The sequence below is a fragment of the Mus musculus genome, chromosome 6, assembly GCF_000001635.26.
Source record: "Mus musculus strain C57BL/6J chromosome 6, GRCm38.p6 C57BL/6J".
Classification (NCBI taxonomy): Eukaryota; Metazoa; Chordata; class Mammalia; order Rodentia; family Muridae; genus Mus; species Mus musculus.
This window is the reverse complement of record NC_000072.6, coordinates 134,308,494-134,327,990: the sequence shown is the minus strand read 5'-3', so window position 1 is coordinate 134,327,990 and position 19,497 is coordinate 134,308,494. Positions and strand designations below refer to the sequence as shown.

At 45.7% G+C, this 19,497-nt stretch overlaps 1 long non-coding RNA gene across 1 annotated transcript in view; it reads left to right on the top strand.

Moving 5' to 3' along the window:
* The window catches only part of 4933406J09Rik (RIKEN cDNA 4933406J09 gene), a 94,465-nt gene extending 75,425 nt beyond the window's left edge, over positions 1-19,040 (top strand). The window contains exons 4-9 of the long non-coding RNA NR_153848.1: positions 8,054-8,203; positions 8,675-8,808; positions 9,733-9,830; positions 11,661-11,763; positions 13,338-13,480; positions 18,902-19,040. This is a non-coding gene — a long non-coding RNA (RIKEN cDNA 4933406J09 gene). The remainder of the gene's footprint in view (positions 1-8,053; positions 8,204-8,674; positions 8,809-9,732; positions 9,831-11,660; positions 11,764-13,337; positions 13,481-18,901) is intronic.
* The last annotated feature ends 457 nt before the right edge of the window (positions 19,041-19,497 follow it).

Here is a 19,497-nt window from a genome sequence, read left to right as displayed (position 1 = left end):
TAGGAAAAGTATTTTTTATTTTAAACTTGTACCTGGAAATTTTCTTTCTTTTTTTTTTTTTTTTGCTTTCCATTTTTTATTAGGTATTTAGCTCATTTACATTTCCAATGCTATACCAAAAGTCCCCCATACCCACCCACCCCCACTCCCCTACCCGCCCACTCCCCCTTTTTGGCCCTGGCGTTCCCCTGTTCTGGGGCATATAAAGTTTGTGTGTCCAATGGGCCTCTCTTTCCAGTGATGGCCGACTAGGCCATCTTTTGATACATATGCAGCTAGAGTCAAGAGCTCCGGGGTACTGGTTAGTTCATAATGTTGATCCACCTATAGGGTTGCAGATCCCTTTAGCTCCTTGGGTACTTTCTCTAGCTCCTCCATTGGGAGCCCTGTGATCCATCCATTAGCTGACTGTGGGCATCCACTTCTGTGTTTGCTAGGCCCCGGCATAGTCTCACAAGAGACAGCTACATTTGGGTCCTTTCGATAAAATCTTGCTAGTGTATGCAATGGTGTCAGCGTTTGGATGCTGATTATGGGGTGGATCCCTGGATAAGGCAGTCTCTACATGGTCCACCCTTTAATCTCAGCTCCAAACTTTGTCTCTGTAACTCCTTCCATGGGTGTTTTGTTCCCACTTCTAAGGAGGGGCATAGTGTCCACACTTCAGTCTTCATTTTTCTTGAGTTTCATGTGTTTAGGAAATTGTATCTTATATCTTGGGTATCCTAGGTTTTGGGCTAATATCCACTTATCAGTGAGTACATATTGTGTGAGTTCCTTTGTGAATGTGTTACCTCACTCAGGATGATGCCCTCCAGGTCCATCCATTTGGCTAGGAATTTCATAAATTCATTCTTTTTAATAGCTGAGTAGTACTCCATTGTGTAGATGTACCACATTTTCTGTATCCATTCCTCTGTTGAGGGGCATCTGGGTTCTTTCCAGCTTCTGGCTATTATAAATAATGCTGCTATGAACATAGTGGAGCATGTGTCCTTCTTACCAGTTGGGGCATCTTCTGGATATATGCCCAGGAGAGGTATTGCTGGATCCTCCGGTAGTACTATGTCCAATTTTCTGAGGAACCGCCAGACGGATTTCCAGAGTGGTTGTACAAGCCTGCAATCCCACCAACAATGGAGGAGTGTTCCTCTTTCTCCACATCCTCGCCAGCATCTGCTGTCACCTGAATTTTTGATCTTAGACATTCTGACTGGTGTGAGGTGGAATCTCAGTGTTGTTTTGATTTGCATTTCCCTGATGATTAAGGATGTTGAACATTTTTTCAGGTAGCAAAAGTAACCCTAACTAAGATACCTAGGCAAGTGGTCCTGGGTTGTACAAGAAACAAGGCTGCCGAAGCAGTGGGGAGAAAGCCAGTAAGCTGCACTCCTCTACAGCCTCTGCTTCAGTTCCTGCCTTCAGGTTCCTGCCCTGACCTCCCTCAGTGATGGAGCGTGACCTCTAAGTTGTAAGCTGCAATGAACTCCTCTCCAAGTTGCTTTTGCTTGTGCTATTATGCCACACTAGAAACCGGACTAACACATCCGCGCAAAGAGCTTAGGAAGACTCTAGTGCACTGAAAAATACAGTGGGGATTAAAAGGTAAGCGTCTACAAGATGCTTTGATGATCTCACTTCCCAGATGCTGGGCCATGAAACTGTGACTAGTGCTGGTGTCAGAGCTCCTAGCAATTCACGTGACCCAGAGATTAGATCCTTGTCAAGATGACCCAACCTACCCTCTTGCCTCTCTCTCTTTTTATTTCATTCAGCTCACACTTCCTTCAGCAGAGTTTCCCCCAAAGATAAAGCGCATCTCAGTAGGATGCTCGGAGCTGGAGCCTAGAAGTTTCCTTCTCCCTTTTGTTTGTTGGTGGACCTTCCTGTTTCTCTTGCAGGCTGCCTTGGCCTGGCCTCCAGTAGTCCTGAGAGGAATCATCCCTGCAGGGAGCTCCCCTCCACATCGTTACAGACATCTTATGGTGAAGATCATAGAGCCAAGGCTGAGATGCTAAGCTTGCTCTCATCCTAAATTCCCATCTTTGCATTTTTCAGTTTACAACACCAGGCTTAGTATTGGTGCCACCATCAGGATAGAATTCACAAGCAAAGAAACAGGATCCTTCCTGACTCGCATCTAGCTTCTCTGTAGCCCCTGCTGCATGGTAGACATATTCTATAGATAGGGTGCTAAATGTGAGGGTGGCTTCAAGGAGGCTGGCTCTGAAGTGGGCCAAGAGCTCCTTGTTAGGCGGTGGCCACACCACGGGCAGGCGGCAGTGTACCAAGTATCTGCTCAAAACAGAGATGGTAAGATCATAAAGAAGGAAAGCATAAAATAACCTGACTTAGAAAGTGGGAATTGGCAGACAGTGTGTTTAGTCCATAATGACATATAAGGAGAGGATGCTGGCCTGAAAAAACAAAGTGCTGATAGAAATGAGAAGCAGGGTAGCAGGAAGCCTCACCCTGTTGGGTATGATGACCAAATAGAGAGGAGAAGATGGCAGAGCCAGGGCCTGGGTTTGCTTGGCTCTAAAGAAGTCTCACGAGTTGGAGCATGGGGGGGTTAGACTTTTTTAACACACTATAAACAGGAAGGCTTGCTCAAGACAGGCCTGAGCTGGGCAGTGAAGCACAGTGAGTAGAACATGCACACGGAGTGAAACAGAGTTGGAGCCTCAGCTTAAAATTTATTTGCCATGTTGTTGGGCAAATTGCATAATCTGTGTACTGGTTTGATTTTTTGAGACAGAATCTCATTTTGTAGCCCTGGAATGAATCTTGCTATGTAGATCAGGTTAGCCTCAAACTCATAGACATTGGCTTGCCTCTTTCTCCTGAGTGTGAGGATTAGAGGTGTGGGCCACACGCCACACTTGAGTTTCTTCATTTTTGAAATGAATAATAAATAATATGGACTGAAGGGACTCTAGCCAGTTCAACCATGGCAAGCATGACTCTGGAAAAACCTGTTAGATTCCATTCCTAAAGCTAGCCACCAAGGTCTAGTGCCTTATTTGGCCACTTCTTCCTCCTGAGGTTGACTATCAAGGTCTAGCTGTCAAAGTACTGAAGTACAGCAATCAAAAGCTCCCCTTAGCCAGGCAGTGGTGGCTAGCCAGGCAGTGGTGGCACATGCCTTTAATCCCAGCCCTTGGGAGGCAGAGGCAGGCAGTTTTCTGAGTTCGAGGCTAGACAGGTCTACAGAGTGAGTTCCAGGACAGCCAGGGCTATCCAGAGAAACCCTGTCTCAAAAAAAAATGCCCAATTAAGATTAAAGACCTCATCCAAACACAAGGTTTCCTCCTTTCCTTTATAAACTGCCATTTGCCTATGGCCCACATCTGTCTCATCTCTACCCAGAGACAGTGCTTTGTTCTATTGACCTCCGGGAAAAATACCATTGACAAATGTCCCGTGTTCCCTTCCCCTTCTCCCTCATCCTCTATCTCCTGTCCTTGTCTCCTATACCTTGCCTTCTGTCCTCCTGGGGGCAAATTAATCTCCTTTGTGCTGAGAGCTTGGTCTTGGAGGCCCTGAGCAGATACTTTTTCTCCCATGGATTGTTTGGATTATTGAACTACTGCATCTCCTGTGTCTATAAGATGTTCTGATACAGACAGTACATCAGTGACTAGTGACCTTGGTCACATGACAATTCCAGGATACTGCTTTGAAGGAGCTGTTAGCCTAGAAGAGGACAGGATTGGGCTAACAAAGAGAATTTCTTATCAAGCTGGATCCAGCAGTTATGCTATGAGTTCCCCCGTCACAGACCAGTGCCCAGACAGCCTCACAGGGTGAGCGAACAGAGGTCTAAACAAGGTACTGGCTTCTATGATAAGGAGCCTTGATGGAGGCTAAGTTTAGAGACTGAACAGTCATCTTTAATTCCGAGGAGATGTCTTTGGGGAGAATTGAAAAAACATCTGTTTTTCTGGATTACTCTCCATGGTGTGTTGTTTGTTTGTTAGTCTGTTTGTTTGTTTATATTTTGTTTGTGTTTGTTTTGCATTTGGAGAACAAGAGATGCAGGTACAGCACAGAGAAGAATGCAGTCTTCTGCGAGAGGCCATCCTCTGCTGGCCAGATGTGTCTCAACCTTCTGGACTAAAGGAAGGAAGGAGGGAAGGAAGGAAGAAAGAAAGCCTAGCCTTCAAAAAAGAACAATAAGCATTAATGGGTGGATACTGGGGACTTAGCTAGAGTGGGGATGCAAGTCTCCTGGGAAACTGTAATTAATCAGGGTCCTGTCTGGGCCCTCCTTACTGAAGTCACATCACGAGTGTGAGAAGGACGGGAATCTGTGTGGGCAGGGACATCCAACTGAGTTTGGGAGAACCTGATATAAGGAAGGACTCAGTTATTTTTAGACAAATAGGGTTTTCTGGCTTTTTTTTTTTTTTAGCTTAGTGATTCAAGGCAAAAAACTTAAAATAAAATAAAAACTCCCATGTCAGAGTATTTCTGTGACAGAGAGGAACCCACTTCTGAGGTTCAGCTTCTTCCTGCACAGAGCTCCCAGTGCAGGGATGGGGCTGCTATACTGCCACCAACTCAGTCGTCTCTGCTTATAATATTTCACTCCAGCCCCATCAGGGGAGCCTGTAAGCACACTTGAAGGTTTCTTTGTTTTCGTGAAGCCTGGTTTTCTCATAGCCTGGTTCAATTTTGAACTCAGCTCTGGTTTAAAATCGTTTTTCTTTCTGGTTGTGAACTCCACAAAAAGCATGGCCTAGAATTTACCTTCTTATATGCCGTTGTCATTTGTAAGAGAGGAACAGCTTAACAAAGGTTTGGTAAACTACAGAGGGAGGGAAGAGGACATGCAGGGAGGAAAGAGGAAAAGACTGAGAGAAATAACAAGGGAAGGGAGGGAGGGAGAGAGAGGGAGGGAGGGAGGGAGGGAGGGAGGGAGGGAGGGAGGGAGGGAGGGAGGGAGGGAGGAAGAACAAAAGAAAGTGGATCTCTTTCTCTTTTCCTCCTCTCCCTCCCTTTTCTCCTCCCTTTTCTTCTTCTGAGCATGGTTTCATCTCGCCAAGGATGACTTTGAATTCACTGTGCAGACTTGGTTAGCCTTGTCTTCCTGCTTCCAACAGCCAAGTGTTAGGCTTTACAAATGTGCACCATTGCCCAGCAAGCATGCTTCATTTCTTGCGTGTGAAGGGCCGACTACAGAGACAGCAGCACTCTTACTACTCTGAGAGAAGGCTGAGGGTGGCCTGTGAAATTGGAAAGCATAGATAGAGGATCTCACCACTGAGTGCCAGGCTAGCAGAATGGAGGAGAGTCAGATGGGGTTCAAGGGAAAGGATTTATCCCCACCTGTAACGGTTTGTGTATGCTCGGCCCAGGAGGTGTGGCCTTGTTGGAGTAGGTGTGTCACTGTGGGTGTGGGTTTAAGACCCTCATCCTAGCTGCCTGGAAGCCACAGTATTCTCCTAGCAGCCTTCAGATGAAGATGTAGAACTCTCAGCTCCTCCTGCATCATGCCTGCCCAGATGTTGCCATGTTCCTGCCTTGATGACAATGGACTGAACCTCTGAACCTGTAAGCCAGCCCCAATTAGATGTTGTCCTCGTAAGAGTTGCCTTGGTCATGGTGTCTGTTCACCAAAGTAAAACCCTAACTAAGACAACACTTATCACCTGCTCTCAAAGGAAGTGGCCTGTCCTCTTTAAATCTAAAAATGTTGTCAGCATGAAGTAATGGAGAGAGTGTTATAAATGTCCCTGTGTTGGGTGAACATCAGGTATCCCCCAGAGCATCTTTTCCCTTTCCCATTGTTTGTAAAAATCCTGTGGTTGGGTGAGACTCCCAAGGGCTGACGTCTCCAAGCTTCAGCCCCTCTTGGTCTAAGTGGCACCAGTGAGAGCAGGTTGTTCCCTAGCACCAGGAACTCTGACCACACAGTTTCCTTGGATACAGCTCCATAACTGGCATATCCCAGGTCTGTCTGGCTCTGCGGGTTTGGGTTCAGAGAAGTTTTCTGACAATTCATTCTCAACCTTGAACACAGTGCTGGTTTGCAAGGGTCCAGCTTATTGTTAATGTGATTGGGTTTAGAATCACCCAGATGACACTTCTGAGGTATCTAGGAAGGCATTTCCAGAGAGATAATTGAGGCAGGAAGGCACACGCTGAACATAGGCAGCATCGTTCCATTTGATGGGAGCTCAGATAGAGAAAAGAGATTAAAGAGGAGAAACCTGACGGTGCTGGAATTCCCTTGTCTCTGCTTCAAGGGCCTGAGAATTGCTGTGCTCTGCCAGGCTTTCTCCTTTGTCTTAGCTACTGTTGCTATCATGAAACACCACAACTGCAGCAACTTGGAGAGGGAAGGGTTTATTTGGCTTACACTTCAAAATTTTAATCATCACTGAAGGAAGTTGGGGGAAGGAACTTGAACAGGGCAGGAACCTGGAGGTAGAAACTGAGGCAGAGGTCATGGAGGGGTGCTGCTTACTGGCTTGCTCAGCCTTTGTTCTAATAGAACCCCAAATCACAGCCGAGGAAGAGCACCATCCTCAAAGGGCTGCGCCTTCCCCCATAATTATTAATTTAAAAAATGCCATCCAGGTCTGCCTATAGCCAGATTTTATGGAAGGATTTTCTTAACTAAGACTCCCTTCTCTTTGGCGACTCTAGCTTGTGTCAAATTGACATAAACTAGCCAGCACATCTTCTATTGAACTTTTTTTTCTTTTTGGTCACAATGATGAGAAAAGTAATTAAATAAGAAATTGGTATCAAAGTATTTGCTCATTCTAAATCTGGTTATTAAGCCTTTGGAACTGTTTGGTGGGAAGACTTTGGTGAAGCCAGAAACAAAAAGCTGAAAGTGTTGTAAGTAGAACTTACTGGATGACAATTGAAGAAGACCAGACTAGCACCAAACAGGGAAGGCCCAGCTCCTGGGTTTCAGGTGTGAATCAGGATCCCATTGAGAACCAGATGACTGGCCAGTTGTGTCATATCTTGGCAAGGAATTTGGCTACATTTTGTCTGTGCTATGAAACTTCATAGACGGTGAACTAACAGACTAGCTTTCTGGAGAAAGTTTCACGGCATTGTAACAACTAGAATATGGCTTGGTTTTGCGGACATGTTTAGCAAGATTTACAGGAACCAAAAGTAGATCTGAAAGACTTGAAAAACATACACTGCAGAGCCATGGAGGCTTCTACCTAGCCTTCAAAGGGAGATCTGTGAGGCCAGGTCAGGATCTCTTCGGTCAGCCCACCAGAGGGCAACGCTTGAAGCTGTGAGGGTGAAGCCTTAGCTGCAGTAGAAACACAAGGACATTAATGACACCAGAACATGCAATTTCTGCAAACTTCAGACAACAAAACTTGCCAGCTTAGGAGAGAGACCATATGGGCTCCAGTCAGCACTAGAGGGGGCCTGCCAAAACTCTTTGGTGTTCATATTATGCCAGTGCATACTTTGGATGCTGCAGAGGGAGCTATGGGATTTGTGTTCGCCATGCCTGGTTTGGGTCTCTCTTTGGTCACATCCATCTTTTTTATGATCCCGATCTTATCTTTTGTAATAGAGTTGCTCATGCTGTACCGTTAGCTGTTGAAAGGGTGTGGCTTTCCTTTTGGTTTTTCAGTGGCTCACAGTTAGGAATTGCCTCCAGTCTCAAAAGAGACTTCAGAGTTAGACTTGAACAGCGTTGGCATTACTAAGATGTGAGGACTCTCAGAGCTTAGCTAAATGCATTTGGGATGAGATGGCCACAGGATGAGCAGTGAGATATCATAATTTGATTATAAAATGCCTCTTATGGGCTTGTGGCTTGCATGCTTGGTCCCCATTGATGGTACTATTTTGGGAAATTGTACAAATGTTAGGAGGTGGCCTTGCCAGAGGAACTGGGTATTTGAAAGAATCTTGTCCCTGGCTCTTTCCTGTCCCCCACCCCCACTCCACTGTCTGCTTTGTACCCTTCATGATGTGAACGCTGTGCTCTGCCATGCTCTCTCCACTATTATAGACCGACATTTCTGACACCGAGGGCCCAAATGACTCCTTTCTCCTTCAGGTTGTTCCTGTCATGGATTTTTATCATAGTGTTGAGAGGAGCGACTCTCATGAGCTAACACAATGACATCACATTGGGTTGCTTACAGTTTGGAGGTTTTATTTCTCACAGCTCTGAAGACTACGTCAAGTTGTCAATGGACTCATCATGGTGAGGGATCCTGTCTTGTTTTACAGAGGGTTGCCTGAAAACCAAGATCAGGGTCAATGGCCTTTCCTTTGTGGCATGTTGTCTCTTCTTCCTCATATAAGGAGCTGATCTTAGCAGTTTAGGTCCCACCATTCTGACCTCATTTGCTGTTAATTGTCTCCACAAAGGCATTGTCTCCAAACATGGTTTGGTTTTGGAACTTCAGCATATCAGTGCATGGAGACAGTTCAATCCAAATTCCTTGGTTGGTTCTCTTTATAAGAAGAGGAGGAGGAGGAGGAGGAGGAGGAGGAGGAGGAGGAGGAGGAGGAGGAGGGAGAGTTAGTTGGATGAGTGAGAACCTAATACACTCAACGGGCTGTGTTTTGGGGGAGGGAAGCATGATGAAAACACGGGAGTCCTTGGGATTGTCCTTGTGACCCCTGATCTCTAGTCGGTGAAGTTCCATGGGCTGACATTGTTTTCTGCCAGACCTCAGAGTAAGAAAGTGAGTCAACTTGGGCTACTGTGGCTAGATCTCCCGTCAGTCCATCCTTCCAGTTCTGTGGCTGCCTTGTGGACAGTGCTGCATTATAAATCTGCCTGTCTGTCAGCGCTCTAAGGAGGTGAGAATGTCCTCATTTTGGTCAAATCATGCTGTCCAGTAAAATGTTATAAGAAAGCCCAGTTCTGTGTCTGTCTCTCTGTGTACACCCATCTCCCACCCCGGGGTGTGTGTGTGTGTGTGTGTGTGTGTGTGTGTGTGTGTGTGTATGTTCATATGCATACATGTGAAAGTACATGAGGAACATGTTGCAGGATCCAGCATACATTCACCGCCGTCATTAGACACGTGTGCAGAAGGTCAGGGGCTGACAGTGGCTGTTTTCATCAGTTTCTGTCTTTGTAACATTTTGAGACAGGGTTTCTCTCTGAACCTGGACAGATTCCTCTAGACAGACTGGTTGGAAAACCCAAGGAATTCTCCTGTGCTTGCTTCCCAGGGTGGAGAGTGTAGGTGGGTGCTATCACATGGGTTGTGAGGTACTTGGTTTGCTACATGGGTATGAAGAGCACTTTAATGATTGAGACGTCTCCCCAACCCCAAGCCCAGTTCCCCTGAATGTGAGTTCCTCAACTCTTGTCCTCTAATTACAAAATTATATATATTTAAAGTCAGTATCCATACTGGAGATGGAAAAACCTGAAAAATGCTACTCTGCTGAACAGAGCTACAGAGAACACCTCTAATTCCTTCTCACAAGACTACTTTTGAGTTCTCAACTAATGGGTTTCATTATGGCATTCTCTCTCTCTCTCTCTCTCTCTCTCTCTCTCTCTCTCTCACACACACACACACACACATACCATCTATAGTTCTAACTCATCTCATTCCCCTCGATTCTTGTGTTTTAGTTTGCACCCTACGTACCAATTGTCGTCCCTTCTATCCCCCTACCCTGCTCACATTATTTTCTTTAACACACTTTCTATCTTCTAACATTTCTCAAATTCACCCTTAATCATTTACTTATTTTCGTTTTACTTAGGATCTAGCTGTGCATCCCAGCCTGGCTCTGATATCACCATCTCCTTGCCTGCACCTTCTGAGTGCTGGGATCACAAGTACTTGTTGCTGCACCTGACTGTAAGAGTCCTTCGGCAGTGCTTTGGGGGAGGGGGCGATACTGTGTTAAGAGTCTCAATGTTACTGGGTTGAGGAAGGAATGAGTTATTTAAGTCAGAAGAAACGACCTTTGGATGCAGTGGAGGAGGACTGATGAAGCACCTGGTGTCTGCATGGAGCAGCGGCTTCACACATTCTACCACTTTAGTTCACTGAAGCTATGTAGGGAGACAAAGATGGCAGTGGTGAAGGTTTGCTGGATCACGTCGGGTGGAATGCTGGGGGCTTTTCGCTCTTTGTCTTCCCATAATTCCCGTGACACCTCTAAACACCGCTGGGCTCATTTTACAGTGAAGTCACTGAGGTCCAGCTGTGCCACGGTGGAGTCTTTCCGTGCTACCAAGAGAGCTGAGTTATTATGGAACCAAACAGAAGCAAGCATCCAACCAACCAAACCCCCGGAGCAAGGTTTCATGATAAATCCAAGAGTCCAGCTGAAGTCTGCCTCACTCCCCGGCCCACGTTCACACTGCCAGGCTTAAGAAAAGAACATTCTTACAATTAGACTTGGCCGGGGACGGAACGGCAACGACGGCCATGTGCTCTCTTCTCCGTTCTGAGCCGGATCCAGCAGAGGCTGGGTGGCCATCTGTTGGAAGAGCTGCAGGAGTGAGATCGATTTAGACAAACTTCAGCATCTCTTTCCAACAGTAAGATTCTCATGATACTTGACAGGCTGTCCTGTGGGAAAGGTGTTCCGTAGAGGAGCAGTTCTCAGACTTCTTTCATCATTTCAAGGGCAAACGGGCAGAGACTCGGGAGTTCCGAGGGCGAGCTGGCAGTGGCTGCCTGAAGCAAAACTTGAGGCGCAGTCTGACAGAGAAAGCATTTGAACTTTTTATCACACATTCACACATGCTTCTTTGTTTTAATAAAAATATTTTAAATTAGAAAGGTTTTCTAATTTTGAGATTTATTCCCTTTTGTGTTATATTGTGGGTGTTTTCCTGATTCTATGTCTGTGCACACGTGTATACAGCACTCTCAGAGGTCAGAAGAGGGTGTTGGATCCCAAGAGCTGGAGCTACACATGTGAGCTGCCTGTGGCTCCTAGGAATTGAACCCAGATCTCTGGAAGAGCGGTCAATGCGTTAAGCCATTTCTTCAGCTTCTAGAAAGTGTTTTTTAAACACTAAATATACAATACAGTATTTAAATTCCACCCACCTAATAATTTAATTTATCAGAAAATCATTGCATATTTATTTTACAGGTTAAAAGATCCCTAGTATATCACCATGAAAATGAGACCCTGCAATGAAAGGTTAAAAAATCTGGTACTAAGTCCAATGGCAGAAGGTGGACCAGGAGTCGCTCCCATGCCAGAAGGGCCTGAATAAGACCCCAGTTGTCAGAAGTGGTCAGGGCCTCTTGAGTGGAAGAAAGTGCTACTACTGAACATATTCCAGGAAGAGATGGGTCACACAGGTCTGGGGATGACAGCCGAGTGTTCTGCTCTGGGGATTCTGTGGTCAGAGCAAATCCATGGCCATAATTAAAGGAACAGACTAAAGCCATGTTCTCCACACTTGAAGAGGACTCAGTGATTTGCAAGGAAATTTATCAGAGTATTAATGGACATCCTGGTCCTGGGTGTATGCCCACCCAGTTTTTAGGTACCATATCATCTTCAATCCCATTTTCCAGATAAATAAACAGAGACACATTAGCTAAATGGACTCATATCTCAAAGCTGTTAAGAGCAGACCTGGGTTTTGAATGGAGACCAGAACAATTCTGAACTGTCCTTTTGATGCGCTTCTTGCTTTCTGTGTCTCCCCCACCACACAGTGCCATCTTGGTCCCTTGATCAAACCTGGAAGGAGACCTGTCGAGATGGAGAGAACTGCCTTGGTGGTAAGGTTAGACCCACTGGCTGCTGCCCCATTGACTGGTAAGTTTTGGTGAGCCACCTGCCTTCTTTCCTTTGAGGTTTGTTTTCCTACTTGGTGAGTCAACTTTTCTGAGTTTGACACGGAGACCATTCTTTTCTGCATGTTTTAAACTCCGACCAAAGAGAATCATGCCATGCTACAGAGACCCACTCTGTTGCCAGTGGGACTGAGCTGTGGTCAAACAAAGCAGAACAAAATAAATAACTGTGAAAGCTTCCCAAAGCAAGAAAGCCTCTAGAACTTCTCTTCCATTTGTAATTTCATGGCCCATATAGGGTTGTATAAGAAGCTTTGCATCTGCACCATGTAGGGGACTTGTCTTCCATTAGATTAGGGAGTTTGTTTTCCACCAGATTATGAAATATCTATGAAGGGGTGCTTTTCATGGCTCCCAGCACTAACCTTAGAATTTGACTGACTCTCTTACTCACTGCCCACTTACAGCTTTCTATTACAGGGACAGATTGTGTCTGGTGGCCATTAGCTTTCTAGTCTGAATGGCCACATGATGTGATATATTGATGTGAGGCTGGTTTCAACTGTGAGTCACTTATGGATAGTGAATATACTTCAGGGTCTCCCAAGAAATTTCTGCCATGGTGCCCCCTATATGCCTCACAGAAAACATAAGGCAGTGGGCATGGGATAGGGGTGCTCATTAATATGGAGTCACCGTGGATCAGGAGATGAACAGGACTGGGGTGCATGATGTGAAACTCACAAAGAATCAACAAAAAGTAAAAAAAAAAAAAAAAAAAAAAAGAAACAAGGGCTGAGAAATTCATGCATAAATTAACAGTATTAACATTGCCGAAGTCGTTCTGTGTATCTAGGGATGTGCTACATGCCAGATTTAACACTCAGTACCCAGAATCATCCAGTAAGATGGGCATATAACTTTTTATTTTACAAACTGAGACTGGGGATAGTTTACAGAGATAAAAGAAACACAAATGGTTCAAAGTTCTACAGATGCTACCGAGAGAGCCAAGGTTCAAAACCTGGTGGTCTCTTACCAGAAAGAACTGAGTCAAGGCACCAGCATGAGGCTAGATGAAAGCCAATGCACTTGTCTTAGCTCTCCGATCAGTTAACGACGCAGCACCCATGTTAAATCATGTTCTTTCCAAAGAGTTTCATGAGAAATGTTCTCCTTGATGACGACTTTGATTATTTACCTCTGTCAACAGCCCTTGCTACGTTTGCATAGTCATTGGTGGAGGTCTTTTCAGGAGGCAGTTGTATGGAAAGCACAATGCAAAATAAAAAATTAGCCTATGAAATGCATGGGCAGGGGAAGCAGTAATGATCTGCAGTTTCTTCCCTGAAGTTAAACCGTTCCTGGTACCAGGGTTGGGAAGAACTTCACAGAGGTTTGTGGAGGGTCTGTCTTGCTACGCTCCATTTCCTGAACAGGACTCTGGGGCTTTTCAGGCTCATGCATGTTCACTGATACTGCAGTATCTACCTAACCCAAAGTCCTTGACTAGAACAGATGGAATCATAAACGGGAATGCCTTATCATGCCACAAGTCTTTATAGAATTAATCAATATTGCAATTCCCCTTTTCAGTGTATGAGGAAGGAGGCGACAGAATGTGTGGTTAACCAAAGTCTGGACAATAAAAGCATCCCTGGGGGCTGGAGAGATGGCTCAGTGGGTGAACTGCTTGTTGTGGCAATTGTGAGAACAGAAGTTTGGATACCCCCTCCCACGTAAGTACTGAATGCTTGTGATTGCCACTTGTAATTCCAGCATGCTTAGAAGGCAGAGACAGCATCTCTGGAGCAAGCTGGCTAGCTAAACTAGTCTTATTGGTGGACTCTGGGCACAATTGAGAGACTCTGCCTCAAAGAATAAGGTGGAGAGTTTACTGAAGAATATTCCCAAAATTGGCTCTGGTCCTCCACGTACACAGATATGTTCACACATTCAAGCACACACATGTGAACATGAGTACACATATGCATGCATACCACAAACACAGAGGGACACATAAAAGGTATCTTTGCATTAGTTATTTTTGCATCACTGTGACCAGATAGAACCCTAAGGAAGGTGGGTTTATTCCGGCTCACAGGTTCAGAGGGATTTCAGTTTCCTGGGGCAGAGAAGGCACAGCCATGGGACTGATTCTGTTCTCATTACTGTGGGAACATGAAGAGAAGCTGTTCACCAGGTGGATGAAGCACAGAGAGCTAGATAGGGACCAGTGGCAGCCGTAACCTTCAAGGTCAGCCTGAGGAGACACTGCAAAATTCTACCAGGATTCATCCCTTCACTCTGAAGGTTTTTGAGAGCAGCACATCGGCTCCTTTACAAGCTGATCCTCTCCCTAGTGGGGATCTGAACCTCCATTCATGGACCTATCTATGCATGCAAGACACGGCCCTCTGTCACCTCAAAGGGAGAATCACAGCTTATTCTGAGCCACACATGAGTGGCTATGGTCCAGGAGCATGGATTCAAGCTGTCCCAAATGGCATACTACAACACAGAAGCAGTTACATGAACGTCTATTGGCTACAAAACAAAGTCGAGGCCTTTGCCAAATACACTGGAGGATGCACCAAGTAAGAGGATTGCTTGAGGAACCAATATGGATTTCAGATGCCATTCTTAGATTTTGCATTGGTGGAAGTTAGAAGTCTGTTAAGATCCATTTTTATGTTTTACCTGTTAGCTTAAAGGATGGTAGGTCAGACATGAGGTAGGAAATGGCTGGCTGCTAAGGGGACAAAGGATAGCCAAAGATACTTTGTCTCTGGACCCACAGCATCGTAATACCTCCACAATCCGGAATCTGTCATTTGGCCATTTCTCTTCCTGAGTTCTAAGACTGTAGGTACGTACCACTACTCCTGGCACATAGGAAACGTTTTAAAAAGGGTCTCATGAGACTGATTCCATGGGCCCGAGGCCAGTAGTTACCCACCAGAGCAGAGGGAAGTGAGTGGGACCAGGAAGCATCCACGCAGCCAAATGTTTTATTTATTTTTAGCAAAACCACCACCACTACCACCATAACCTACCAAAACCAACTAAAAAGCAACAGCAAAACCCCAAAACTGCCAGAATAAAATATTAATAGTTTAACATATTCAGATGTGAATTTGCAAATTTTAAATGGCTTACATTTCTGTACTCATACTCCCAAACACTTACATTGTAAAATAGGCAAGCACAAAAATGTCTGTCAACAGAAACAACCAGAAAGGAATCCTCTGCCAGGGAAGACTTAAAATGTGGCTCTACATGGAGTATAGGGTACTGTTGATAGTTGCCCAAATACTCAAGTTAAGGCTCCAGACAAGACCTAAGTGGAGCTGTGTGAACCCACCACTGGGAAGGTTGTTGTGGGCTTTACTCTTCCTAACAAATAGCGAGAAGCACCACAGTTCTGGTGCTCCCAGGGCAGTGCATGCTGCAGGGATGGACCAGGGGTGGGGTGCGTGAGGATGGGTAGACTGCGGAGGGTAGACCGGGGCGGGTAGACGAGGGGCTGAGGGAACGAGGTACGCTGTAGAAAGCCTCTAAGGACTTATCAAGGTGGATTTTTGAAGTGTTTGCCTTGCCAGCTTTAGGTCTCAAGTTCAACCTCCAGCACCCACCCTGCTGCCCTCCCCACCCCCAATCCTGCTTGAAATGTCAGAGCTAAGGAGGCAGAGACAGGCTGACCTCATCAGCCAGCCAGCCTAGCTTACCTCATGATCTGGACCAATGAAAGACCCTGACTCAAGAAAGTACAAGACAGACAGTGTCTGAGGAATGGGAGCTGCGGTTGCCCTCTGTTCTGTCTGTCTGTCTATCTGTCTGTCTGTCTCCCCCCTCTCACACACACACACACACACACACACACACACACACACACACACACACCTTCTCACAATCATGTGTATCCCTGCAGACTCAGGAACATGCACACACAAGAGAATTTGCTAAAGAAAATATATCATGAGTTCAAATATATCACGTTTTGATCTATCAGGGGAAGACTTTAGATGGGGCAGTGTGGACACAGCAGCTTCTCTTATTTGCTTCTCTTATTTGGGGTCCCGTCATCTTCTGAAGTCAAGAAGCCAAGGTACTGTATCTAATGGGCTAGTGGAAGAAAGGCCTGTGAATCTAGTGTCAGACTAATACAAAGGCAGCCTTTCATTTTTTTCCCCAGTGGCTTGAATGCATTGCCAAGGGTCAGGACCCTCCTCTGGTTTCCCATCCTCCAACAGAAACAGTGGAGAGGGATAACATGAATCTTCTGGGGGTCCCTATTGTGACAATATGAGACCACTGTACAGATGTAGGTGAACTGGCTGCAAATGTTCTTGAACTCCTGGAGAAGGCGGCAGTGTCTCTGAGATGTTACTGGAAACCTGCCCCCTGTACATCTGTGCACAGATAGCCTGAAGCTTCCTTTAAACAACTGCAGGTGACCAAGAAGGAAGGCAGAAGTCACAGCAAAGATGGTGTCTAAGCCACATCCTCAAGTTGACCTTTTGGGCTCTCCTGTGTCTTTCTAAGCAAGGATTTGGAGCGGGCAAATAAATCTGACCCATCATTTGTGATCTGGCCTTTGAAAGAACTGAGATGGTAGCCCAGCTTGCTCTCCATGACCCGTGTCATCTGCAGCTCAACAGCTGGCTGCCAGTCCTGGCCCAGGGCCAGAGGGAAGTCAGAGTGTTCACCTGGGGATTGCTTAGGCTAGAGCCCTTTGGAAGGTCACCAGCCAGATGTCCAGGCATGCTCAGTTGGTTACACAGCTGCTGCTTTAGTCTCCTGTGATAAGGAGCCTGTGGCAGAATATTGGAGCTCAGAAGTCTGGGCACAGCCTTTTGACCCAGTGCGCAGCGTATAGACTAGTGGCTCTTCACATTCCTAATGCTGTCACCCTTTAACACAGTTCCTCAAGTTGTGTTGACCCCCAACCATAAAATCATTTTGTTGCTACTTCATAACTGTACATTTGCTTCTGTTATGAATTGTAATGTAAATACCTGAGATGCAGGATATCTGATGTGCTACCCTTTGGGAACCACTGATGAAGATCGTCAGAACCATGGTGGGGAGGGCAGCTCTCATGCACAGGTCCAGATCCAGAGAAATCAAATGTTTTAGACTCAATAGTGGATGTTCTAGAACTTTCTTTCTTTATTTTATTTAGAAGACTTTTACATTTTTATTTTATGTTTGTGGGTATTTTTTTTTTTTGCGTTATGTATGTGTGTCGTATGTGTGCAATGCCCAAGGAGGCCAGAAGAAAGATCCTCTGAAACTCCAGGCAGGCGTGGGTTGCCATGTCGGTGCTAGGAATTGAACCCAGGTCCTCTGGAAGAGGAGCCATCTCTCCAGTCCCTTTACCTTATTTTCTCGACTTTATGTTCATTGAAATGACACATGTGATCAGTGTACTGCTTCTATCTAGGTCCCAGAAAAGATGAAGAAGAGATGGCTAGAAATGATGCCTGACACTTTTTTCTGTGGCTTCCCACCTTAGAAAAAGGATGTGTGTAACCCAATCACAAAAGAACACACATGATATGCACTCACTGATCAGAGGATATTAGCCCAGAAACTTAGACTACCCAAGATACAATTTGCAAAACACATGAAACTCAAGAAGAAGGAAGACCAAAATGTGGATATTTCGTTCCGTCTTAGAATGGGGAACAAAATACCCATGGAAGGAGTTACAGAGACAAAGTTCGGAGCTGAGACAGATGAAAGGACCATCCGAAGACTTCCCCTCTTGGGGATCCATCCCATATACAACCACCAAACCCAGACCCTATTGCATATGCCAGCAAGATTTTGACATATGATAGCCCTGATATAACTGTCTCTTGTGAGGCTATGCCAGTGCCTGGCAAATACAGAAGTGGATGCTCACAGTCATCTATTGGATGGAACACAGGGCCCCTAAAGAAGGAACTAGAGAAAGTAACCAAGGAGCTAAAGGGGTTGGCATCCCTATAGGAGGATCAACAATGTGAACTAACCAGTACCCCACAGAACTGTGTCTCTAGCTGCATATGTAGCAGAGGATGGCCTAGTCGGCCATCAATGGGAGGAGAGGCCCTTGGTCTTGTGAAGATCATATGTCCCAGTACAGAAGAATGCCCAGGCCAGGAAGCAGAAGTGGGTGGCTTGGGGAGCAGGAGGGGGGGAGGGTATATGGGACTTTCGGGATAACATTTGAAATGTAGATGAAGAAAATATCTAATAAAAACATGAAAAGAAAAAGCAAAAGTATGTGTAAAAATCAATTCTTCCTGTAGTGAAGAGGCTTGGGGAAGTCACATATCGCAGTACTTCATGGTCCTTCACGGATTGCTGGCAATATAAACCAGAGTTTGATCAGCAGGAACCCACAAGGAAATAAAACCAAACAAACAATATTGAATATTTGTCATTATTTCCAGCTCTTTTGGGAAATCCCTTACTGGAGCCTCTTTCCTAAAAATGTTCAAATATTTATATTAACTCAGATATGAAAGGGCTGACAGAGGACCCCAGGCTCATAGGTGGTGGCTAGATCTAGACTTAGGCTCCAGGTCTAAAACCCTAAAGGCTACTTGATAGCTCTTAGTGGTGAGCCTGCTCCCCTGACGCCATGCCACCCATGTCACTGCCACTCAAGCGGTCCCTGTTATAGCTGAGTATTCAGAACCTCAAGGTCGGGTGGTGTGGAAATGACAGAAGGGGGTTTTAGACCTGGAGCTTAAGTCAACTATGTACAGGGTGCTCAAGTCACGGTTGTTGCCAAGAGCAGGGCTGCACTCCCTTCTGTATCGGTGCTTGCCAACGCCTTAAACACAGCTAACAAATATGACTGAATATATTTGTCACAGCCTCATTTCTTTACGTAGACTATAAAAGATAAGAGGAGCTGTGGTCAGCTTTGCTCCCCTCAGATGAACCATGAAGAGGGATACTACGGTGGATGTCTTAATGGCTTTTATGAAGAGATGAGCATGCCCCACACCTTCCTCCACACACGGGTAGCCTTGAGTCTTCCAGCTAGTTGTTTCGCTACCTCTGAGCCTCAGTTCCATTCTGTCAGGACCCAAACCACAGCAGTGTAATGTGGGTTCAAAGATGTCTTGAGATGCTCAAGTTTAAACTGTCTCCCTCCACAGACTTGAAGCACCCGGATGGTAGGCTTGCTCCTTGTATCCTGACATGGTCTGGCACACCTAGGAGAAGGTACAAGGCTCACAAATCCAAGGTTGTCTGCACTGTGACCAAGGCAACTTACAAATAAAGTGTTTAATTTTGAACTCCAGAGGGTGAGTTAATGGCCATCATGGAAGAGAGCAGGGTGCCAGAGCAGGAGGAGCGGAGAGCTCACACCTCATCCACAAGTAGCAGGCAGAGAGGGAGAGAGCCATTGGGGATGCGATAAGAGTTTGACATACCTCTTTCAACAAGGCCACAGCTCCTGATCCTTCTCAAACTGTTTCACCAGCTGGGGACAGAGTAATTGAACGTATGAGCCTATGGGGACCATTCTCATTCAAACCATCACACTTAGCTACATAGTACGCTCAAGGTCACCTGGGTTATATGAGCCCTGCCCCCACCCTGGTCCCATCCACCCCCAGCGAACAATTAAAAAAGCAGGGTCTCAGGGGCTGGTTTGTTCATACTAAAAGAGCAAGCCATTTTTCTTACCCCAGGAAGGAGGGAGGGGTCAGGACTTGCTTGATAGTTATCTCTTGGGTACTCTCCTGGT